General features: G+C 38.5%; 1 long non-coding RNA gene across 1 annotated transcript in view; it reads right to left on the bottom strand.

Moving 5' to 3' along the window:
• Nucleotides 1-9,781: 9,781 nt before the first annotated feature.
• Nucleotides 9,782-26,406, bottom strand: part of LOC105101921 (uncharacterized) — a 482,147-nt gene continuing 465,522 nt past the window's right edge. Inside the window, exon 8 of the long non-coding RNA XR_004141159.2 lies at nucleotides 9,782-9,929. This is a non-coding gene — a long non-coding RNA (uncharacterized LOC105101921). The remainder of the gene's footprint in view (nucleotides 9,930-26,406) is intronic.

The following is a 26,406-nucleotide window of genomic DNA, read 5'->3' as shown; positions in this document are numbered from 1 at the left end:
TGGAGCGAGGAGCCATAGCAGCCATTTCCTGACTCTTCAGCTTTTGATCAAGTCAGAGGTAGCAGCTCCCTTGACTTTCTAGTTCCGCATCGTTGTTCTGAGACATAACCTGAAAACTGAGATCAGAGTCTATTCCTTTAGCCCTCACAATGACTATATGAACTTTCAGCACCTCTAAATAAATCCTTTCCTGCTTAAACTAGTTAGAGTAGATTGTGTGTTCTCAGCTAAGGACCCTGAACAAAGTTGGTATTTGATAGCCAGCATCCGTTCTGGTTAGATGGTACCACAATGTATTGGTCATTATATAAACTGAAAATTACATAAACCTTCACCAGTAGAGTCAGGTTTCTGGATTTAAGGCAATGTAGCTAATTTATGCTATATCCTGAACTTCCCAGGACCCACAGCTCTCTGTGGTTGCTGACTGACATGGGGTCAGTGCTCAGGTGGACAGTGTGTGCTTATATTACTTGGCTATTTAGGCTTGCAAGAAAGGTACATGAACAGATTGCTTTGGGGAAAAACTTCAATGTCAAAATTTCATGGAATTGTGGTGTCATAAGTGATCTCAGTAGCTATGGTCACTCAGGGTTTCAGTGACCATAGCTGAAACAAGGACAGCTGGCAAGTGTCACTCAGTATACAACCTACATTTGAAAGTCTTGCCTTCCCTTTGTACCTTGGCATTTGCTCCAAAAGGGGTTTTCGCTGGATTGGTATACCTCTATCCAATAGGAATTGTTACTACTAGACAAACTCTCACCAAGCCTCTGCAAAGGGCTTCTCACGTGCCTAGCGCACGTGTGGCTGCTCTTGGTTTCCTCACCGATCCCTGGTGCAGACAGCTGGAGCCAGGGTAGCAAGAACCATTTATAGAAAAAAACAGAATGCTACTTTGTTTTCAAATGTAGCAACTGTTTGGGGGCAGCCATTTCAGTGCCGAATCCTCCCAGGAAATGGCTTGTCGGAGTTTGGGCCACGAGTGCTGTGTCAAGGGATGCTGCTGTATCCCATCAAATAAAAAGGTAGCATTTTAAAGGCTCATACAACCTTTGTAACGGTGTTTTCCAAATGTACCTGAGGATAAGTTTGGAAAGTTATCTGGGCTTTCTTTTGGATTTTTCAAGTGACTGGATCAGAATCGCTACGAGCTAGGACTAGGAAGGCCAAGTCCATTTCACCAAGAGCCCAAGGTAATTCTTACCAGAAATGTTTAAGAAACCAAGCCCTTCACTATAGCCCTCTCTCTGGCCAGTCTTACAAATGGCCTGCAGGTGTCCTCACCTACTTCAGTGTCACAGATGGACATCTCGCAGAGGGAACCAATTGGATGTGCAGAAAGCAGTTGTTAAAACAGATTTTGATATTCAAAATAACCAAGGAAACTAGCATCAGTGTAGTCTTTGTATTTTGTTTTATTTTTATCAAAGTGATGAGAGAAAGCTAGGCAGACAAACTAAAAGCAAGTGTGCTAAAATATGACCACTTTATGAAATAATGTATTGAACAGTACTAATCCATTACTTGTTCCCTTCATCCAAGATTGTTAGAAATCTCTCTGTTTTTTTCCCAATGAGAAATAATTCTGTAGAATATGCACTAAATGCTGGACTGCATTCTTTGTTGTAAAGGCAGAGAGACGTATAGCTTGGCAGTAATGAATGACTATATTACACAATTACTTAAATATGAGTCCTCAGCAAAAATGAAATGACTTGAAGCTTTTCAAAAAATACAGCTTTAAGCTCAGCAAATAATGGCTTGTGTCAAATTTGTTTATTAGCATGGGTAATTTGTTCTTAACTAGACATATTTTATACTTGAAGTAATGTTTTACTAGAGCTCTGTAAAGCAATTGTGCAATTGATAGTAAATATGTCATTAATGGTAAGTAAGTAGTTCATATGAAGTTAGTTAAAACCATGCTAGCACCTCCTGGAGTATAGAAAAAGAATGCATAAATAACTAAGGTAGATATAGTCAAATAACGGATGCTATGAAAAATAAGAAAACAATAAAAGAAAGAAATGCGCAAAGTGTGTGTGTGTGTGTGTGTGTAAGAGAGTAATCATATTTATCAAGCACCTATAATACATCTGACACTCTTTCCTTAGAACTTTTCAGGGAGGAATTGAATTCAGTTGTTTTAGAGGAGGAAACTGAGGATCTGAAAACTTAGGTAGTTCATCCTATGATACACTGTTAGTCACAGAAATGAGGTCTGAACCCAGGTGTAGAGCCATGCTTTTCCTACTAATGTTTAGTACAGTGTTACACAAGCATGGGTTTTAAGGTTAGATATACCCTGGTTTGTGTCCTGGGTCAGCCACTCACCAGATATGTGATCTTGGTAAGATTGCCTAGCAGCTCCCAGCCTTAATAACAACAGCATCTACCATGTGGAATTACTGTGAGGACAAAATTGGAAAACACATGGCAAAAGATAGCATTATGCCTGGCACATGTCAGGCACGAAGTAATGCTAGCTAATATTATAACATCTCGAGGAAAGACAGTACAGAGTAAATGGGTACTCAGCAGAGTAGGAACTGAGCACTATTTTCATTTACAGCGAGAAAGATATTTTCTCTCTACTAGTTCAGGTAGGTATGGACTGAATTTAATCAAGGTTGATCAAATAAGGCTTCAGTTTCCTGAGGCAGTTTTATTTTCATGAAACTTTATTTTTGAAAAAATGTTTCATTTAATTCAACTCAATGACCATTATTTAAGCACCTGTGTCAGATCCTTCCTTCAAGGAGCTCACAGCCTTAATGACTGGGTATAGGGCAGTGGCAGGACGGAAGAGGAAGAAATGGGAGGTATATTGAAGGAAAATAAGTGGAACTTCAGACAGACAGAATATCTCAGAAGACCTCGTCCTGCCTTTAAAGCAGCAAACAGCTCTTAGTAAGCCTTATAAACTGGGGTAGAAGACACGTAACTGTTAAGTGTAGTAAATGAAAATGTAAAACTTAAAAAGGAATATAAAGAATGAATAAAAGAAAAAGTCTTCTAATAAAATAGATAAATAACAAGGTCATACTGTATAGCACAGGGGACTATATTCAGTATCTTGTAATAACCTATATTGAAAAAGAATATGAAAAGGAGATACATATATATATAACTGAATCACTATGCTGTACACCAGAAATTAACACAACATTGTAAATTGACTATACTTCAATTTCAAAAGAAAAAGAGTGGCTATTCAGCCCCATGAATTCCTCCTGGTAAGTCCATTAGCCAGGTTCTCTGCAAAAAAAAAAAAAAAAAAAAAGAAAAGAAAAAAGAAGAAAAGAAAAGAAAAAAGTCTTGGAAGGAGTAATATTTGAAAAGATAATGGCTATGAGTTTTTTTTAAATGATGAAAGACACAAAGCCACTGATACAAGAAATTCAACCAACCCTGAACAGGATAAAGACACAAACAAACCACATAGAAGCACATAATAATAAAACTTCTGAGAATCAAAGACAAAAAACAAACTCTTAAACAGATACAGAAAAAATGGCATATAACCTTTAAAGGAACAATTGTAAGACTGAATGTAAACTTCACAACAGAAAGATTAAAAGTGAAAAACCAATGGAATAATTCTTCAAAGTTCTTAAAGAAAATTATAGTCAACTTATAAATTACGTATTTTGTGGAAATAGTCTTCAAAAACTAAAGTAAAGGATTTCTACTTTTAAGAACCTTGTAATAGACCAATGCTCCTGCAGCAACAAGATGCCACTAAAAACCTATTAGAATGTCTAAAATTTAAAAACTAACAAAAATGAATGTTATCAAGGATGAAGAGCAACTAGAACTCTTACACATTTACTGTCAAGATGGAAAATGGTACGGCCACATTGGAAAACAGTTCGACAGTTTCTCATAAGGTAAAATATACACTTCTTGTATGAACCAACAATCTCACTCCTAGGTATTTACTCAAGACAAAAAAACCTAATATTCACACAAAAGTCTGTATGTTAATTCTAAATAATGGCTTTTTTAAACAACTGTCTTCAAAAATTCCTTAAAGCTTAACAATCTGCTGGCTCCAACACACCACTAGGCACAAGGGAAGTTTCTGAGGTGATGGAAGCGCTCCACATCTTGGTCTTGGTGGTGGTGTACAACTGTATGCATCTTATGCATCTTTCAAAACTTACAGATCTGTACACTTGAAAGTCTTAATTTTATTGTGTGTAATTTATAGCTCAAAAAACCTAATCACAAAATATGCATATATCCTTTGACCCATCAATATCAGTTCAATTATATTCAAGCCTGTCCACCATTGATTTTAATAATGTAATTGGAATTAGACTGAAATCTACAAACCGTATAATGAATAATAAGTTGCTGTATATCCAACAAGATATTTCAAGAGCTCTTACAAGAGAATTTTCCTAGCAGCTAGAAGTGAGGCATGAAAAAGTAGTTGCTGCTGGAAGGTGGCTGAGGGATGAAAGTTAAGGGAGATTTACATGTATGCATATCCTGCGGTACATTTTGAAATTCCTATGTGAATATATAATTTTTTCAAAAGATAAAGGGAACTCAAGTTGGGTTTTAATCAAAATGAAATAGAGACATTTTCAAACAAACAAACAAATGCTCCTGAGATAATTTACGACCAACACACCTTTACTAATACTTAAATGCCTCCAGATACCATCTCATGCTTTGCTCACCACTGTATGGCTGAAGAAATGGAGACCCAGAGACTGAAAAACTTTTTCAAAGGCACACAGCAATGATGTGTGGCTCTGGGACTTGAAAATGCAGACTCTTAACTTTTTTAGACTGTTTTCAGAAAAGTTCAGGAAGGGTCTAGGAGCCCTTTGCGAAGCAGTGGTAACTGAAGCTGAGGTGAGCTAGAACGTCCCTGAGAGAGTCTGAAAAAAGAGAAGGACAAAAATTCAAGAACAGAACCCTGGAGACATTGATACTTGGGAGGAGAAAGAGGAAGCTGACAAGAAAACAGAAAAAGAATGGTCAGAAAAAAACATAACTTGATGTGATCTATTGCTTAAAATGTTGGAAGAAAAACATTTGTGAAAAAATTATTCTCTGTTACTTTGAACTGTGTTCCCCAGATCTCACCCTGATTTTTGAAGAGCAGACATGTTTGCTACACCCATGGGAACATGCATATTGGAGCACGTTGGATCCAATACCATGCTTAGGATTTTCGCTTCTCTGCACCCTATATTCAACAGTTAGAAGGGCACTGTCTTCTACTAGCATTCCAGCCAGTACTATGACGTAAGAAGTTGCACAATTCCCTGTCATATGGGGACTTAATTTCCTTGGACAATTTAGAATGAAGTTGTGAAGAAATGGGTTTAAACCATTGCTTCTTGCTTTGTTTCTGTGTTCATTTGTGGGAAAGAAATAAAAATGATCATACCCCCCTGCCCTGCAAATAAAATGAAACCAGTAATATGGTGTGCGGAAGTAACCCGGAGCCAGGAAATCAGGAACAGCTGGGCCTAACACAGTGCAGTTACGTGTGTCCTTTTTGAAAGACAAATCAGAGCAGCTCAAGAGAAGGCAGCAGCAACACAACAAACTTCTAAAACTCTGGACTTGCCAGCTGGAGAAACGGATTGTGCTGGGAGAACTTAAGAGTCACTGGAGAGTATTTAGTTCTCCAAGTGAGTAGCAAAACTGTGCTAATGAGGTCTTTAACACCTGTGCTCCAACCAGCAGCTGAGCCTAAGCAGAACCAGGTGGGACAGCCAACAGCTTAGAGGTGGCTGAGGGGAACTCAGAAACAGAGAAAGAAAGTACTATTCCTGGCTGGTAGGATGCAGATGATATTTGTTTCCCATTTTATGTATTTTCTATTTTCCACATGTGAGTGTCTATTTACACATCAAATCAGGAAAAAATCTTATTTTGAAAAGCAGAACATTGTATTCAATATATCCTTCCTAGTTATTCATCCGCTGGTAGCCTGCTTTTTGTCTCTGAGCGTGTAATGGTTCAGGCACTAGATGCAGTTCTGATTCTGTCAATTGTCAAGACCTCCAGAAGGTCTTCATGTAGACAGCAGCAGGTGGTTAGTGCAGAAGAGATGGGATGGAGGAAGAGAAAACATCCTTCCAGGATGTCCCTCCTTGGCTTGCTCGGCCTTGTTCTCTGTGTGTTTTATTTGCTCTGAGAACAGAAGACTCCCTCTAAGTACCCTATGTCCCTCCCTCCTGCACCCCCAGTACTTCCTATTACTAGCCTCTCTTCCCCCGCAGGTTCTCACAGAGCAAACAATGACAACTAGAGAAATGAAACATGAGATACCAACTTATTCATGTAGGTAAGTCACAGAAAACTAGGAAAGGCGAGACTTCAGGTAAACCGGATAGGAAAATGGGACTTAGAATGAAAGCAAATGTGAGGCTTTCTACCTTGACTCTCAATCTTCGATTCCCTATGGTGAGGTGTCCTCCAGAGAGAGGGAGAGAGGCACCATGCCTGTTCCTCCGGGGCAGACTTGGAGGCTAGTGACCCAGCTGGGCACAGGCAGAACAGCAGGAGGGGGGCCCGTTTGCAGAACTTGCCCCCTGCTAATGTGGTCTGATTAATTTCAAGCTGATCAATCAGATTAGTGACTCCTTCTGTAATGGCAAGTGTTTAAGGAGGTCTCCAAGTGGCCAGAGTGCGAAAGCCCCTTTATAGGATGAAGAACAGAGGAAAGTGATTTTCCTTCCTCCTTATCTCCTCCCTAAAAAACACTGGAACTCATTTTAGAGCTCCCATGACCGGATTCTTCAGCCCAACTGGTTAAAAATTTTTCCTGAACCAAATCTTCATTTCAATAAAAATATAAATGACACAAATTATATCTTTATGAAACTTCCACATGCCTTTCAGCTCCAAATTTTGCTTCTCTAGAAACCTGCTGTACACTGCATTCTATCCACAATTTTTCAAAAATAGGAAAGGTATCTCATTGTATGACTGCATTTGGTAAGAGCTGTGCATGGTGATCAAGACAAAAGCTTACAATTAAAATGGTCACTGTTTCCTTTTTTCTAAATTGAGTGTAATAGGTTACAATTCTTTGGGTTACTGGAATTTTAATCAGGACTCCCAGATGTTATGGTAAATAGCTCATGATTAAGTTTCAATTGGCAGTTAACGTCAGCTTTTAAATCAGTATTTGTTACTTACATTTCGTATCACATTTACATTTTTTAAGGAATCAGACATTATTTTTATTGCACAATGTCTTATGGATGCTCACAAGCACCCTCATTAATTATAAAGCACTGCTCTGGAAAACATTTCATGTTGTGAGACTATTTAGATACATGTTTTCACAGTGTAATTTTACAATGCCTGTCTTGCCTAATGTTTGCACATTATGTGCTCGAAAAGCAGGTGCAAAGTGACATAGTGTTCTACATACTTTAATTGAACAGAGATGGTTTTCACCCTTAATTGAAATGGACTGAGGAACTCACAGGAAACACTGATTAGTTGGAACTGGGGGAAATTTTTTTCTATTCTTGGGATTTGCTCCATGAAAAGATTTTTTGGGATTGATGAGAAAACAAACTTACACAAAAATAGATGTCCTTTCTCTAACTAGAAGGACTAGCAAACTTCTTAATGCTTGATGTTTAAAAAGCATAAGAAAACAAAAAGATATTCTGTTTCTTCCACGCTGAACTAATTAATTTCAGCTGTGTTTTGAGATGGCCCATCAAAGCAATTATGATATTGAGATAATTTAAACAACAGCAAACCTTCTATTGAGAACAAAGTGAACTTCCAGTGTTCAGATGATCTCTGTGATGCATATACTTTATATATAACTTTAAAAAGCTACTATCATGCCCCAAATACATTATCTTTTCCATATTCTAACTCTGAAGACAGTGACACACAAAAGTAGAGCATCCCACAGCAAACGAGCGACACAACTCAGTCTGAGGCACTTCATTCTTAGGGTACAGCTCTCTTGTGCTACTGTCAGTGGTTTACAAATTCTTTGGGGCAGAAATCTTTCTTCAATGAAATCTCATCAGGAAGCCTAATATTTAAAACACAGTGGAGCCTCTTGATAATTCCAAGCCAATTTCAATGCCTTGATCAATTTTCAAAATACTTGCCAGATTGCAAGAATTTCCAAGAAAACTAATTTTTCCCTACTTCATCTCCAAAAGAAATGAAGTTCAAAGGATTTCTGAAAGCTTCTTCAACCAAATGTCTCATCAGTGCTGCTGGGCAGAGCCATTGCTAGGCAGGTTAACATCTAGGTACCACATGCACTTCAGCAGAATCTAAAGATGGGAAGCTCAGACGGATGCCAGTGAATCTGAGCAATTCAGAACAACATCCATGCAGCCCCCATCATCAGTATTCTACCTGGACATGACCATGCACCTCTCCAGGTACTGGCCTTGCATTCTGGACCACGCAGAAAAAACCATCACCAAGGGAGACCTAGCTGAATCCCTCAAGATGCCTGACCCCTGATAAGTTAACACATCCTTTCTCAGGCAGTCTGTAAGAAAAATAAAGAAACCCAGTATATATGAGTGGCTGCTGTAGGCAAGGCACTTTTATACTAGACAATTTTCATATTCAGTTGACCTTGTGAGATGTGTAATTTTGTTCCCATTTTACAAAGGAAGAAAACAAGATTCAGAGTCATCTAATTTGCTTAGATGACTCTGCTGACAGCTGGGACTTGGATCTGGGCAAATCAAATTCCAAAGCCCATGTTCCTACCATCACCCTAACTCTGAGCCTCTTACTGCTGGTATCTGTCTTAGTGACCAGGAACAAACGGCTATTTGGCACAGATTTTGTATTACAAGGTACCTTATTTATTATAGAAGCCATATCTCCTCAATTAGTAGACTATATGCATTTTGAGGAACAGTGTCAAGCTTAGGGAAGAGATTCCCTGGTCTAATCCTCTCTTTTCAAAATGAGAACACTGCATGCCATTGTAATCTACATTTATGATTACATGCTACACTATTTATCTACTTGAAAGACACTAATGGGCATCACTAACAATCAAACTTCCAAGAACATCTCTTTGCATTCTAGTACAGGATTGTCTGTACTGATAAGATATATGGGTCCATTAGCTTGAGTTTTGTTTGATTAGCAGAAACAGTTACCCAAATCAAGGACACAGCTGCCATTCATGTAGAGAGAGATTCTTTGATAGGATAGGAATACACATTTCTAAATATACTCATTAACTTTGCTGTTCTTTAGTTTTCATGACTATGGATGATCTTTTGTATCTGGTCATCCAAAACACATACTGGAGCTGTAATTTCTGAACGCACTAATGATGAATTTCCCCTTACTGAGTAGCTCTTTCTGGAACAGCTCTGGGAGGTATATATCATTCAGTTTCACAATAGCAAATGCAGTTGCCCATACAAAAAAAAAAAAAAAAAAGGCAGAATTTTCTTTCATCATTACTTGTAATTTTTTAATCCATTTTTTTTTCCTCTGCTCCCTGCTCTGCAGTAAGTAATCTTAGGAGACAGGAAATTTTGGCAATTTTTTAGAGTATATTGATTTCCCCCTGCCAAATTTTAAATTGTACTTGGCATTAAATGACAATAGAACATTGGTATCAAATAATAAGCCTGGAGAATGTCTATACGTGTATACCCACATGGTTGTTTGAATGAAAAAAGATAATTCCTCTTTTCCCAAAAGTAGAGCTTCTCAGGTTGGAGGAAAAAAACCTGAACTTGCTCTGTTCAACCTTTTCTCCTCCTGTCTTGGTCACCTCAGGCTGCTATAGCAAGTTATCATATGGTTTAAACAATAAACATTCATTTCTTACAGTTCTGGAGGCTGGGAAGTCCAAGATCAAGGTGCCAGCAGAGTCAGTGTCTGGTGAGAGTCCTCTTTCTGGTTTGCATGTAACTTTCTTCTTGCTGTATCTGGTGGAGAGAAAGAGAGAGCTCTGGTCTCTTCTGTTCCTTTGAGGACAGTAATCCCATCACGGAGGCTCCACCCTCTTGACCTCTAACTAATTACCTCCCAAAGGCCCTACTTCCAAAAACGGCAACACTGGAACTTAAGAGCTTCAACGTATGATTTTGGGGGAGCACAAACATTCAATCTATAGCACCTTCCCTCTCCACTTTTCACACCATACCCACTAAGGGACCCCACAAAGCCAGATTTAGAAGCCCCTGTCCTCCCATTGACTTTCCTTTCTTGAGAATACTCCCAGGATAATGAGGTCATTCTCTTTTTCCATTTGTTCTAACTAACACATAGCCTTGATGAATCTAAGTGGCCACCCCTATATTCCACACTAGGTTCCAGAATAGTTCCCCTTCAAGGAAGCTGAATTCTGTAGGTGCCCCAGGGGTCAGGGGAGGGCAAAGAAGAAAAGCTGGAATAACAACAGATTTTTCATTTTTTTAAGGTCCCCTTTTGTTGCTATGACATTTTCTTTTTCCTGTAAGGAAAAAAGTAGTTCAGTGAATACTTTTGTTAAATTTAAAAATAATTTTCAATATTACAGAAGAATTTGTGCTCATTTAACTTGGTTATCAATAAATTAAGGATATGTCTCTGAATCAAACTTTGGGTTTAAAAACTTGCCTAGCTTTTTTTAGGACACATAAAACAAGCTGCAACTCTTCATGGCCAGAGACTGTTAATTAGAAGGTTTTGTTGTGTTTCAGAAAAGGGCTGTGCTTTGAAGACTACTGGCAACAGAAACAAGAGGTTTATAACAAGCAAACTGTTACTAAAGAGTTAGAAGGTACCAAAGTTTATGGATGATAAACATAAAAACAGTGAGAGGACATCCCAAGTTCCCCCTGTGATAATGCTGAATCTTTTGTTCACTTGCATCCTAAGGCACTTTCCTGAGCAGGGGAGAAGGTGGGGGGATTTCAGCCACCACCTGCAGAACTGCACTTCACTCATGGTCTCTCTTCTCGATGAAGCAGCCTGCAGTCCATGCCCACAGGGATAAGTCATCACCCATCACAGGCGGTAGCAGAAGAAAAGACTGAGAACTGCCCGGTGATGAGATGCCCAGATGCCTGACCTCTCTCCACACTGTGAGTTTGCATCTCTGAGGTTTCTGCTCTGAGCCCTCTGTTTCCAGAGGCCACAAACACACATGAGCAGCTAAAACCCAAGGAAACTCTACCTCTCCAACCCCCACCACTTAATTCCCCTAGAGAATTTCAGTGGAAATGTAGTAAGATTAAGCTGAGGTTCCAAAGGAAATTATAGGTGGCCACACTCCCAAATGGGAATTTACACACCAGTTTTGGGCAGCCTTTTGGATTGGCCCCTGACCTATTTTTCTACTAAATATTCTTGTGACAGGAATAGCTCACCTTGGTTGAATAAAGAAATGATAGTCTATCATTGTCCTGATAGAGAATAGCTACTTAGAATTTCTTATGGCCATTCTTCCTGTAAAGCAAGTAGTTGCATACTGCCTTAACCTTTCTATTTGTTTATAAACTTGGAATTTCCTGCATTTCATTGGCTTAAAGCAGGGTATCTATATTGTAAACCAGCCATGAAATCTATAGTCTATTGAACATTGTGTAAGAAATAAAAATTTCCATGTCCTCTAGTCAATGAGATGAGAGCATCTGTGTCTTAAATAAAAACAGAATCTAAGGAAAGGGTGAAACTGAAGAATAGGGACCTGGACTCCTACCCTAACCTTTGTTTTGTTTCAGAGGAGTGGCTGGTGGGGAGTTCTCACTGGTGGAGACTCAGAGAGTTTTGACATCTTCAGTGGTGTGCTTGCAGCTCACTTGGAAATCCATCTGCAGAAAAGAATCCTGCTTTCACTCCACAAAGACAGCGCTCTCTCTGCACCAGAGCAGCTGTTTCCCCATAGTGGTCATGGAAGTCTCCACAAGCAGACATGGAAGTCACTGCTCAGAGTCTTGTCCTGCAGGGTGAAGCTAGCCCTCTCATAGCCGCTGAGCCCTGGGACCTACTCTGTGAGCAGGAAGATTGATCACAAGGTAGTTTATTTTGTCAGAGGATCATGGGTGAGTCAGGAGACAAGGAAATTCAGAAACCAAAGTCAAAAGTGATTGTGTATAGAAGAGGAAGCCAGCTGCACCTGGCAGTCGGCTACCAAATCAGAACGAGCTGTAATGGAAAACGGATGCGTTTATAGAAAATCCACCTCCCATCCTTCCCTGGCCAGAGCTGCTGCCCTCTTCACAGGGAGTCAACGTATTAAGTTTGGCAGCCTTGTAGAGCTTGCCATGCCAGGGAGGTTATTAAAACTGAACTGAAATGGTTTCATAACTCAAACTGGAAACAAGAGTGAGGAAAATGCTAACACCAAAGTGACAGACCAGAACGAAATGGAGCTAGAGCCGTAGGCTCTCTGGCTCATGTTTCAGGAGGTTCCACGTGTTAAAATAGGCTGAAAAGTTAGCTAAATAAAACAAAGTGCCAAGCGAGACATTTAACACCCTTGAAACGGGGCTTACCAATGAGAGGATTCTGTGATTCACAATGTTGACTGAGCTGCACTTTTGGGAGTCCGAGAAGACAAGACTGATTATAACTACATCGCCTAAAATGTCTGTCACATGTGAGGAATTTCTCCCCTCTCCCCAGTGCCTCTCATTGATTTGAAGGATCTCAAAGACATGTTTTTGGTTCTCAAGGATAAACTACCCCCTGGTAGAGAGTACCAGAAATTGAAAAAGCAGATGAGTGATGTGTTTTACTGTCACCTATTACAGTCTTTAAGAGTGTAGGCCAAATCCTTTTTGGAAAGACATACTAATTTCAGAATTATACAACTTAAATCACTTGCTAAAATTTTGGAGGATCTGATGTTAGCAGAATAGTTCAGGAGAGCTACAAATAGACTATACTTATTTTTCCAGGTGGTTTTATGTGTGTCCAAAATAAAGCTATCATTGCAAAAATATCAGCTATCATCTCTGGGAGGCCCCCAGTTGAGAATCAGCAAACAGTTTTCATCTTTGGAGCCAAAATGGATGTTTTCAAGCCCATTGAAAAGGGAAGTCACAGGTTTTATCCATGAGAATACATGGTAAGACCAAGTGATGCCAATGCAGCTCAGAGGAGAGTAAGGGCTGTGTCTGCAATTTCAGTGGCCATGACCAAAAATCATGGTAAGGATTATCAAAATGAAGAAGATAGGGAATGTCAGAGCTAATAGTCAAAAGCTAATGCTCTTTGGAGCTTCCTGGGACAATTCAGTAACTATTTTTGTTCTTTTCAAATATATTTCTTATATTTCAAATATCTCTTATATTTACTTTTTATCCATAAAATTTTATTTGTCTCTCATTAAGCAGCAAATCGTGGCAACTCTGACTTCAAATTATATCCAGATTCCCGTATTTATCACCATGACAACCCTATGGTGGTCAGGCATGATTACTCTCACCTGGATTACTGTAGTAGTCTCCTCTTAGGCCCCCATTCACCCACCTTGGCCTCCCTGTGGTTTGTTCCCAATGCAGCATCCAGAGTGATTTACAGACATAGAGGAGCTCTGTTAAAAAATTCACCACTAGGAGAGGATTTGGGGAAGATGGGGTAATAAGAAGTACCAGGAATCTGTCTCCCCATCTAAACAACAATTTCACTGGTAGAATCTGTCTGATGCAACTATTTGGAACTCTAGAGTCTATTGAAAGCTCACAACTTCCAGAGGACAGCATGGACAGTACATTGTGGTTACTTTTGGTCAGTTTTAACCCATACTAGAGTAGGAGCTACCCATCCCCTACTCCCAGCTGCATGGGAGGCAGCTGTGCATGTGTTTGTGGACAAGCTTGCACACAACTTGTAGGAGCCAAGGTGGGCAAAAAGTACCCTGTCCACCAAGTATCAGTGATCTGTGCTCTAATAGCTGGCTGCTGCTTCTGATTACAGAGGTGCCAACAAATAGGAGGGCAACCATTATTGTTGCACCTCCCCACATTGTTGCAAGTCCCTCCTCTCATGGCTAAAGTAACTTACAGGGGATTTTAAGAACTGGCACACCCTCCTCCTTCTTTATTTTTCTTTTCCCCTTTTTAGGAGTCAGACATTAAAGACCAGGACATTCAAAAAGAATTGCATATATGGGGAAAATTAGAAAGTAATCACACATGTCCAGGGAAAGTCACAGGCTCAGAGGACCTGAGATGATTTTAAGTTTAAGCCAGTTCCTTGGCACAGAGACAGATTACAACAATTTAAAAAACAAAACAAAACAGGAAACAATAACCAAGACCAGCAAACTCTAGAGAAGGGAGATAATCTGATTTCCAGAGTTACCACATAATTAGATTCAAATGTCCAGTTTTCAACAACAGCAAAAAAAAAAAAAAACCCAGAAGGTATACATTGACACAGAAAAGTATGGCCCATTCAAAGGAAAACAATAAATCCTTGAAAAAGACCTGATGGCAGCTGAATCAGACAAAGACTTCAAAATAATCATCTTACAGGTTTTCAAAGGATGAAAGAAAGATGTGAGGAAACTCAATAAAACTATTTTTGAACAAAATAGAATATCAGTAAAGAGAAAATCTAAAAAGAACAAAAAAGAAAGTCTGGGAGCTGAAAAGTACAAGTGAAATGAAAATTTCACTAGAGGGACTCAAAGGCAGATTTAATCAGGCAGAAGAAAGAATTGGTGAACTTGAAGATAGGACAATGTAAACTATTGAGTCTGAAGAGCAGAAAGAAAAAACAATGAAGAAAAGCAAACAGAGCCTAAGGGACCTATGGAACATCATTATGTGGACCAGCATATGTCCTGTGGAAGGAAGGGAGAGAGAAACAGAGAGAGAGAGAAAGGGGCAGAGAGAATATTTGAATAAACAATGGTTGAAGGCTTCCCAAATTTGAGCAAAGACATGAATATAAATACCCAAGAAGCTACATGAATTCCAAGTAAGATGAGCTCAAAGAAATCCACACTGGGACTCAATATAATCAAATAGAGAGACTCTTGAAAGAAGCAAGAAAGAAGGAATCTGTCACATACAAGTGATCCTTGATAAATTACTGTATGGTACAGCAATTCTACTTCTTGGTATATGCCCAAAATAACTGAAAGCAGAGTCTGTACACCATGTACACTCTTATTCATAACAGCATTATTCACAATAGTGGAAGCAACTCAAGTGGCATAGACAGATGAATGGTTAAGTAAAATGTGGTATATACATACAGTGGAATATTATTTGGCCTGAGAAAGAAGGAAATTCTGACACATGCTATCACATGGATGAACCTTAAGAAAATTATGCTACATGAAACAAGCCAGTCACAAGAAGATAAATACTGTATGATTCCACTTTGAGATGCCTGGATTAGTCAAAGTCATAGAAACAGAAAGCACAATGGTGGTTGCAAGGGATTTGAGGGGGGAAGGAGAATGAGGAGTTATCATTTAATGGGTACAGAGTTTCAGTTTTACAGTATGAAAGAGTCATGGAGATGGATCGTGGTTACAGTTATACAATATTATGAATATGTGCAAACCTCTGAATTGTACACAAAAAACTGTTAAGATGGTAAATTTTATATTATTTGTATTTTACCACAATGAAATTTATTTTTAAAAGACTGATGGCTTTCCACTCTACTCAGAGAAAAAACCAACAAGGCCCCCACATCAGTGATTCTCAACTCCCAGTGGGCATCTAAGTCATCTAGGGAGCTTTAAGTAACATATATGCCTGTACCACCCCTACCAATTAGGTTTGAACTTGTCCAGGGTGGAGCCCAGGCAGAACCTGGTTCTGGTCCCATATCGTTTCCTAATACCCTCCCCTGCCTCAATACAGGTGCACTGACCTCCAAGCACACTTCCTCCTCAGACCTCACTTGACTCTCTTGTGCCTTGCCTCCTGCTTCACTCCTTCTTGAGCTGACACTCTACAAGTATCTGTTGAAAGTATAATTTTCTAATTAATACAATATGGTAGGGTATGACTGATTTGGAAGGTCTGCCCTACTAAAATATACTTATTGACTTGGACATTTAAAATTTCCCACCCCTTTTCAGAAACTTACCCACTGCCTAAATGGAGAGACAGATGTACTTGGAATGAACACTGCCATGTCCTCACCATTTTTAACGTTGGAGGGAACCTGGCAGGATGTTTCTGCCCAGTGCTTTACATTGTAAACAAGGATGAGAGGAAAGAGCAGTCCCCATGACAGCTGACTACAACTAGGGATTTTCTTTGGGGCCCCATGTCTTGCCCTTATTCGTGTAGATTTTTCATTATATGTCATAAGTTGTCCATGAATGCTTAAATATAGAAAAAGTTTTAAAATCACATATCGTAGAAACATGCCCCGTTTCCCATAGCCTGGGGAACCCCCAGCTGCTGAGTGCTCCAGTGGGGAGGATTCCCCAGATTGAGAAGGGTTATCTTACCTACCTCCCTAACTGAATCTGAAAGAACATAAGACCCTAAAGTTAACCCTCTCAGCCACACAATCATTTCTGTATCTCCTGATTCCCAATGCTACAGTATACAGTGTGAGTTACGGTTACCAACAAGTTACTCAGTATTCTGTGGGATGGCTACCTTAGCTCAAAGGAACTGTGTTCTTTTAATTTTTCTAGCAATTGCTAATCCTAAAGGGGAGGATTTGGTTGGGTCCATTTGTACCCATCTAGTACAGGTTGAATATTTGGCCAGTATTTGAACTTACTGCTCAAATACCTTGCCCAGCTACTTCAAAGACAGCTTCCCTGGTATTCATACAAGTGGTAGCCTGTGTCCAAAAAATTGCTCTTTGGTCTAATCAGCTATACCTAGATTGGGAGGCTTAGTTTCACTTAAAAAGAAAATGGCATGTCATAGCAGCTTATGCTAGAAAGAACCAACTGAAACCACTTTCCTTCAAAAGTAGGTATGTAAGAGAAAGCATTCCAGATTGTATGGACTTCTGCTGCAGCCCATTCAGTACAATTACTATCCCCTTGTGACAAGACAGTGTTTTAATGTGTCAACAGCTATGGTCTTTTTCATGTATTCCCTGTTAACCCATGACCCTGCCCCATTTAGCCAGTTAGATATGAGAATCTATTGCCTATACGAAGGTCATAGCTGACTGTACGGAACAAAAATAAAACGTTAATTCTTAGCTTTTGAGCTTCAAAATCTGAGGTCCAGATGTGAGGCAAAAGAGTTGGAAAATTCCATGAGCAGACAGAGTGAATTTTCTGCCCACTGGATACTAGATAAAAACTCCTTGGGCTTGGGGAGGAAGAAAGAGTAAAAGGAAAGTAGTACTAAAGGAGTCTGGTAAGGGATACTACACTCTCCTGAGGTCAAAATCTACAACGCAGAAAACAGTGGAACTGTTTGTAAATTTGAGGAAATCAGGGTGGAGGAAATCTGTGTCTCACTTCCTGAGTGGAACCTAGAAGAGCAATAAGGATGCAGGTCTCTTCCCTATCCTGAGTGGTGGAACAGCACTTGGCTAGACTGGGCAGTCCAGTCAGTCTGGGCAATGGGTCCTGAGACAGCTTCAGTGGTAAAGACGAGCATTCAAGAGAGCTATGTCTAGTGGGAGTCAGTGGACCTGAAGAACCCCTATCATGGGACCAAGTGGGATGTAGAATGATCTGATTGGACTTTGGACAGACACTAGATGGGGGAATAGAGCTCTTTTACATGTGTATATCCACCAATGCCTGGACACCAATATGGCTAAGGATATAGTAGCAGATTCCCCATGGATAGATAGATGGCAAACAAAGACTAGACATCGTTCCTGTCCCCTCCCCCATGCCCTGATGGCTTGAGGCACGAAGACTTTTGATACACTTCCATTGAGAAGCAGGAAGGAAGTCAACAGGTCAACCACGAACTGACTTAGAAAATCCTTAAGTAAAACACAGAAGCATGAAATAACTAACATTAAGTTTCATCTTTTAGGAAAAGTAAAGGCTTGCGGCTGACTTTCCTTTGAAAATAATTATTAAGTCTTGTGAGAGATTCTTTACCAGTAATCTATGCATCCTCTAGGGAAATAAGATGTTCTTCCTTGGAGAAAGAGAAATTGCAGAAAAAATAAATATAGAAGCATTATGGTAGCTCAACCAAAACATGTAGAAAAAGCTCAGTTTTCTAAAATTCAATTCACGTTGCCATTTTAGACTGAAATGACTATCACTAGGGAGATGAGAAGTGGTTAAGTTGCTTTTGTTCAGCTCTCTGTCATTGTTTAATTAGTATCCACCTTTCAAGATTTTTTTGAGGTAGTAGAGAACTTAAGAAATTCAATTCTAGACTAAAATTTTCTTTGTTCAAATCCTGGCTCATCTACTTCCTAGCTATGTGACATTAAAACCTTAATCTCATCTGTCTCTCTCCTTTTTATTATGAAGAATTCTTAAAATGTACAAGAATAGATTCAAGGGTAGATGATCCTCATGTATCTCTCACCTGATTGCAACAATTATTAATTCAGCCAATCTTGTTTCATTAACATTGCAACCCATTCCCCCACCTCTACAGTGTATTATTTTGAGGCACATCCCAGATAACATGTCATACCACTTTATTCATAACATTTCAGTATATATCTTTAAAATATAAATATTGTTTTAAAACAAATAAAACCAGGCTACCATTAGCACCCTTAAAAATTAAAATAATTCTTTAACATCATCAACTATGCAGTGTTTAAATTTACAATTACCTCAAAATTTCTAATTTTTTATAGTTTATCAGTTTAAATTATTTTCCATTGTCCACACATTGAATTAGTTGACACATCTCTTAAGTCTCTTTTAATTTTTACATTCTGCTTTCACCTTTTTCCCATGTAATTATTGCCTGAAGAAAACCGGTCATTTGCCCTGTAGAAATTCCCACAGTCTGTATTTTGCTGATTGCATTCCTGGGTATTGTTTAACATGGCCCTGTGTCCTCTGAGTTTCCTGTAATTAGATCTAGAAGAATTCTGCATAGGTAGTGTTAGTTCTTCCAACAGGTAGTATATAATATTTGGTTGTCTCTCTTTTTGTTTATGTTCAATGCCTAGATTCTTTAGGGGTTGCAAAATGGTAATATTCTAATTTTTTTTCTTCCCCATGTATTAGCTGGAATACATCGATAGAAACGTCTCCTCACCTACAAATCTTAATATTCAAGAATACTGTTTATTTTAGAAAGGCCAGATAAATGCTTGATTTTCAAATAGTGAGTTGGTTCTCTCCAACAGTAACCAATTAGTTGTGTTTCTGTTAGGTTTTTTAGTATCATTATAAATTCGTGTATTTATACGTATTTGACATATTTCAATATACTGTAGTTATTATTTTTGTTTATGCTCAAATTATTCTTCTTTGTCCCATGGAGGCTACTGAAGTTGGCTCTTATGTCCTTTTGACATGACCACTGTCCCAGTCTACCTGGGAGCCAGAGAGGTTCCTGTGACACAACTTTCAGTCTGATAATGGGGAGAGTGCTGGGCAAATTGGAGGGGGCTGGTCACCCTAACCTCACTAGTCTTTGCTAGCTCCAGTATTCTGTGGTAAGACAAGGCATTCTAGGCTCAGCACGTACATTTCCTCTCCAGACCTGGAATTAGCTATTTCTCCAATACCACCAGGGTTCCTTTTAGTGGGAAATGGGATTTGAAAAACCTATTCTTTTAACCATACTTAAGCATCAACTTCTGTTTCTATAAAATGATGATAATATTCTTACCCACACTTGGTTGTTGTGAGGATTATATGCAATAATACTTGGAAAGCACAGAACCTACAACATAGAAACTGCTTGTTAAACGTTAGCTGCTATCACAACATTTACACAGGTAATATAGATAGTGCCGAGGCTAATTCACTCAGCAAAACTTGACATCATCTCAGGGAAATACCCATATATTTGGGAGTGAGCCACGTTAAAGAAACACAAATGGGAGCAGAAACATATTCCTTAGAGGCTCATTCTGCAATGGCTATAAACTTCAGTGTGTTTGTGCAATTTATTTGTTTCACATCCAAACCATTAGAACTGTCCAAACTTTCAACAAAAGAAGGCTGTGCAGCTGGACATGAGACTGTTTCTAGAAATGTCTTGAAATGTTTGGGTTTGGCACCTGAGAAGCCCTTGTTTATTCTGAGTTTCCTGTCCTTTTGCATATGTGTGTGGCAAGAGAAGAAAATTTCATACAATAGTTGAAAAATTAGTGACATCGTGTGTGTTGAAAGGGATTCCCCCCAAAAATAGTACTGGAAGCAAATGCAGAAAAGAATCCTCAGTAGGTTCCTGAGAAAATGATGTTGTCTCTTCTAGAATTCACTAAAGAGCAAGTTTTAGAAGATAACCACACTTGCCCTCTCAAAGTAGCTATTCATCTGAGTTATCTGAGGCTGAAGGCTGTAGTGAGCGCCCATGTTTGTGATGTACAGAAAGGAGAGACAGATCAAAGAAGTCTTGTTCTGTGAACCACTGCAAACAACTACAAAGGAGTTGATGAGTTCAGTACTGTCAGTGCCTGCTTTTTCAAAGTATAAGTCAATGCTTGACATACGTGAATCAATTTGCACTGATGGTGCCCCTGATAGTCGAAGAAAACTTCAAGATCCATTGCCTTTGTAAAGAAAGTAGACTATCATCATTAACACACATAATACTGCATCACGATGCTTTTGCTACAAACAACTTGCCCCCAAACTTTGAAAGCCTGTTTGAATATTGTGGTAAACACTATAAATTTTATCATAGATTGTGCTCCAATCTCCTCCCCAACTTCAGGTTTTGACAAAGGAATAGGGAGCAAGTTCACTGTACAGAAACGAGGCGAGTTGTCAGTGGCCATGTGCTTACTTGTTTGCTTTTTTTTTTTTCTCAATCAGGTATTATTTTCTTACCAATTATTTACATACAAACAAAGATGAAAAGAAATTAATATAAAAACTGAGTAGTGTGTGCAAAAACCAGGCTGCACAAGAAGAGGATAATTATTAAATACTAGATGAAGATTCCTGGAGCAGATAATCTGGACAGTGTCTCTGGGTCACAGTCAGACTTATTTAGCTCTGCCAACATGTACCAGCACCCTTTCAGAGAAGTGAGGGGGCAAAGCATTGAGTGAGTCAGGAAAGCACAGATTGGTGACAGCTTGGTCATCTGGCAGGCTGTTGTGCGGGCCAGGTGCTAGCTATCCAGCAAGAAAATGGGAGTGGGCGATCTGTAGTTTTCAAGCTCCCCAGGCTTTCAGATCCCAGGCGTGGGAAAAGCAGAACACAGCCTAGAGGTGAAAAGAAAGACTATCCCGCTGCAGGGCAGCAAGGGAGTGCAGAAATTTCATCAGCACGCAGCCAAGGCAGGCCAGGTACGGAAAAGAATGTGGACAGGCTCATCCAGGAGTTCTGTCCTCAGATTCCAAAGCCACCTTGGGATGACAGCCTCATCTTGTCTCTTCCTGAGTCAGGCTGCTCCAATCGGCTACTTGCAGTGTCTTAGTACACAAGGAAATAAGCTTGTTTATTTGAAACCAAGGCAGTAATTCAAATAAAGAATTTTTTTTTGTATTTTGACTCAGTATGCATCCTGTTTTGCTAACATGCTGTGATTTTGGTTTTTTTGGGTTTTTTTTGCTGTATATCTCATGGTTTTCATTTATATTTTGTAATATTAAGGAGCATATGACATCCAAGTTGCTAATGATATTAAATGTAGTCTTTAGTCCTACAAATATCTTCTTTTTTTTTTTTTTAGCTTTATGTTTTATTTATTATTTAATTATTTAATTTGGATAGGGGAGGTAACTAGGTTTAACTTACTTTTAGAGGAGGTACTGGGGATTGAACCAAGGACCTCATGCATGCTAAGGAAGCATTCTGCCACCTGAGCTATACCCTCCCCCCAAGAATTTTTAAATAGTTTGTTCTCTTATAATACGTGGCAAGTGCAATTAAATCCTAATAAATTTAACACACCTATGTAAGGAACTAGGATGAATACAGTAGAGCAGCTGTACATGTTTACTAGGAAATCTCTAGTTTAAAAGTGCGTTGAAGAAATCAATTTTATCCTTGCCTTTTTTGAAGGAAAAAAAAAGCTCAGTTAATGGAGTAGCAAGCTCAGCAAGGGGTATGACAACTCACTGGCATGAGGTGAGTAATGCTTTTTATTCATACTTTTTCCACGGGAGATTCTGTTCTTTCTGTTTGGCTTTAAAATTTCTGGAGAGAAGAGGTTTTGTTGTCTATTTTTGTCATTAATTTATGCTTTTTTTTCATTAAGCTACGAGAATGTAGTTAGTTCAACACCTTTCAACTTGTGGGGTTTACTGAAGATTCCTTTATTGTCGTTTTTTTAAATGTGGAGTTAAAAGAAGAAGTATTTTTCACTTTGGTGATACAATTAGAAAAAAGAGACGTGTATGTCTACTGCTTAGATCTACCTTATTAATTATGTTGTTCAAGCCTGACTTACTCTTTTTTTTTTTTTTAACTCTCATGGGATGAGAGAAGAGAATCCAGACTCCTCTATCAGTAAGTTCCTCCTTACTTCTCTTTATATTTCTAGTAGCTTTTGCTTTATGAATTTTTATGCCTAGGTATTTGATATATGAAGATTCATGAAAATGAGAGCTTCATTATGGATTGTAACCTTTTTTCATTTTAAGATGTTCTTCTTTCTCTTTAATAATTTTGTCTTAATTCACCCTGAAGTAACATTAGTATCAGGAGCCCTGCTTCTTTCGCTGCATTTGCCTGGCATGATTTTAGCTGCCTTCGTCTGTATACAGCATATATTTGGACTGTGCTTTGTGATCTAAGCTTAGAGTTTTTTTTCTTTCTGTAGGTTTACATTTCTTGATATGAGAGAAATATTTGGTCACAGTTCCATCACCCTTAGCTGCAGTTTTCCTTTATAATGTTGTACGCACACAAATTAAAAACACACACATATATTTTTCCTATTTGGTCCTTGGTTTATTTATTGTGTGTGTTTTCATTTTGATCATTTTAAAGGTTTATAGTCTGTTCTAGGATCTTTTAGTGGTTACCTTTACAATTTTATGTATTATTATCATATTTTCAAATTCTTACATGGCATCTGATGATTCACCGCTGCAAATTACACTTACACTTACTCCATCTTGCCTATCCTACTCCTGCCCAGTTTTGGTTTATTAGATTATTATTTTCATTAACGCTTCTGGTTGTTATCTTTACACTTTTAAGTAACGCACTGACACCTCCATCAGCTGGGTTATCATTTTAAATGGTAAGTTTGGAAATCATACTACAAAACATGAGGAACTCAGGCTTACACTGCTTTTTCCTCTCTCTACCTCTCATTTTTGGCTTGGTTACTACTGCTAGTACTACTATTTCTACGTTACATTGTATTCTGTAATCATAATTCCTACAGTTGCTTAGCCTTATGCCTTTATTCCATAAATTCAGCGCTTTCTCTCCTCACCACCACAGCTATTCCCTCATCTTCTGATTGGCATCTTCAAGTAATTCTTTTTTAAAAAAAGGACACAGAATTTTTTTTCTTTTTTTTCCTAGCATTCTTGCATGCTTGGAAATATCAAACAACAAACTGACTAGGTAAAAAATTCTTGGGTCATATATTTTCCACTTTTTTTTTTTCATCTTCTAGTAGTTAATATTGCTAAGAAATAGTCTGAAAACAAAGTTAAATTTTTCCTTCTCTTTCTGGCTGACTCTTTTTTTTTAAGGCCTGGATTCTTTCCTCTATCTTTGAAGTCCAGTAGGTTTACTAAGCCATGTCTCAGTGTTGATTTTGCTGATTTTTCTTTTTTTTCGTTGTTTTTTTTTTTTTTCCTGGCACAGCTGGACCTATTTCAAACTATGGATTCAGGTCTTATTTATTTCAGGAAATATTTACTCTATTATATCTGAATGTTTGTTCTGTTTCCTTTATTAGAGACACCATTCATGGGAAAGCTGAAATTCCTTTTCCGCATTCTACAACTAGCATTTTCTCAATAATCATTTTAAATGTTTAAATATTCTTTCCTACTTATTTCCCTTTATTTTTACAAATCTACTCTTTATTTCTTTCCAGAAACTTATAGTTTCTATTTTTTAATCATTTTCTGTTATTTAACTATTTCTTACTTAAGCCAGTATAACTCTTCTTTGAACTACTGCTTCAGAAAAGCCATATTTAAACATTTTTAATGGAAATGTGTTTCTCTACAATTTTTATCTACATTATAGCATAATTTTCGGGAATGTGAGTCTGCCCTTTGCCATGTCCCTCTCATTTATTTTTCTTGCAGTATATCTGCATCATGTTCCACACAAACTCCTCTTGTATTATGACTTATATTTTCATGAGAGTACTCATTAATTCATGTGGACTGTTTTTTATAGGTGAACTATTTCCTAATATATGATATGGCAAAGAGTACAGTGAAGTGAGCTGGGTCAGTCACCTTCCTGGATTTCTCTCTGCCCTGTGGGTTTTGTCTCCCATCTGACAGGAGGTAGGCTTGGCCAGCCAGAATGGTCAACACAGAGCTTCATGGTCATCACCCACTCTTCCACGCTGCCTTTTAGCAAAGATGTCATGTCTCTTCCTTTCCTCTTTAAGTTCTGCATCCTCTCACAAGGCTCAGGGCTGCCCCCAAGTTTGCCCTCCTATCAAGACCTCGCTGTTCACTGAAGCCAAGGATCTCTTCTTTCAGATGCTCAGCCCATTTCAGGCAGGTTCTGTGTCTCCTGAGCTCTGAGAGTCATGACTCTTCTTCCAACCTCCTCTCTTAACCAAGCCCAACCTGACTGCACTAATCAGTAGTTGGGCTGTTTTCAAGTTTCATGGATATTTTCTTTTCTAATTCTCAAGAAATATTTAAGTTGTGTTCAGTGGATTTTAAAAAGAAAAGTGGGGCCAGATGCTGTGACTCTGCCATCCCACCGAAGACCTTAATGCAGCCAAAGAATGATTCTGGAGCCATTTCTTCTAAAATTGGATTTCATAAATAATATGATCTGATGAAAGATGATCTCATGGAAACCTGGCTGAATGCAAATAGAATTTTAGACAATAAAGTTGGAGAATTTCCAGTATGTTCAAACCAGTGGTATGTCCACATCTGACAGTGGTACCAGAGGGCCCATCTGCTGGTGTGAGGTGGGGTTTTTATCGCACCTTTTAACTGCAGCTCAAAACAAGGCGTGTGACTACTTTATAAAAAGTTCCTCATTCTTGAATAACACTGACCGAATGGTTTCTCAGGAGAGTCAGTGAACCAGTGATCTTTATTTTTTTGTCTTTTGTGATTATTTTATTTTTTATATATCTTTATTGAAGGACAGTCAGTTTACAACGTTGCGTCAATTTCTGGCATACAGTACAGTACTTCAGTCACATAGGAACATACATGTATTCGTTTTCATATTCTTTTTAACCATAAGTTACTATATGATATTGAATGCAGTTTCCTGTGCTCTACAGTATAAATTTGTTGTTTATTTGTTTTATATATATTAGTTAGTATCTGCAAATCTAAACTTTGTAGTTGTGTGATTCTTTATGACTTTTTTAGGATTTCTATTAAATTTAATTAAACATAATTCTTTCTTAGCCTGTATTACCTAGGATACTTGTATTGTTATAAAATACACATAGCATTTACCATTCTGACTCTTTCTGAGTGTACAGTTCAGTGTATGAAGTGCACTCAGATAGTTGTGCAGCCACTGCCACTACCCATCTCCAGAACTTTCCACCATCCAGGACATTAAGCACTAAGTCCCCCACTCCTCTATCCTCAACCCCTAGTAACTACTTATTATAGTTTTCAACTTGAGAAACTAACCTTAACAATTTTTTCTCTTGTTTTACTCTTTAAAAATGTTTTTTTCAGAGATTATTGACAAGAGATAGGAGAAAATGTTTAGAAAATAAAGGGAATGCAGGCTATAGTAAATATTAAGAGTTGCTCTTTGACATAAATCATAGCAATTTTTTTGGATACGTCTCCTAAAGCAAAGGAGATAAAAGCAAAAATAAACAAATGGAACCTAATTAAACTTAAAAGCTTTTGCAAAGGAAACCAAGACAAAACAAAACAAAACAAAAACAACCCACAGAGCAGGAGAAAATATCTGCAAGTGGTATGACCAGACAGGGGTTAATATCCAACATACATAAACAGCTCATACAATTCAACACTGAGAAACAAATAGCCCGACTGAAAAATGGGCAAAAGAGATAAACGGACATCTTTCCAAAGAGGGAATGCAGATGACCAGCAGACACGTGAAAGAAATGCTCAACACCACTAATCATCAGGGAAATGCAAATCAAAACCACAATGATCACCTCACACCTGTCAGAATGGCTATCATCAAAAAGAACACAAATAACAAATGCGACTGAGGACGTGGAGAAAAGAGAACCCCCATAC

Source organism: Camelus dromedarius, chromosome 13, assembly GCF_036321535.1.
Source record: "Camelus dromedarius isolate mCamDro1 chromosome 13, mCamDro1.pat, whole genome shotgun sequence".
NCBI classification, from domain to species: Eukaryota; Metazoa; Chordata; class Mammalia; order Artiodactyla; family Camelidae; genus Camelus; species Camelus dromedarius.
This window is presented reverse-complemented; position numbering and strand designations above follow the sequence as displayed.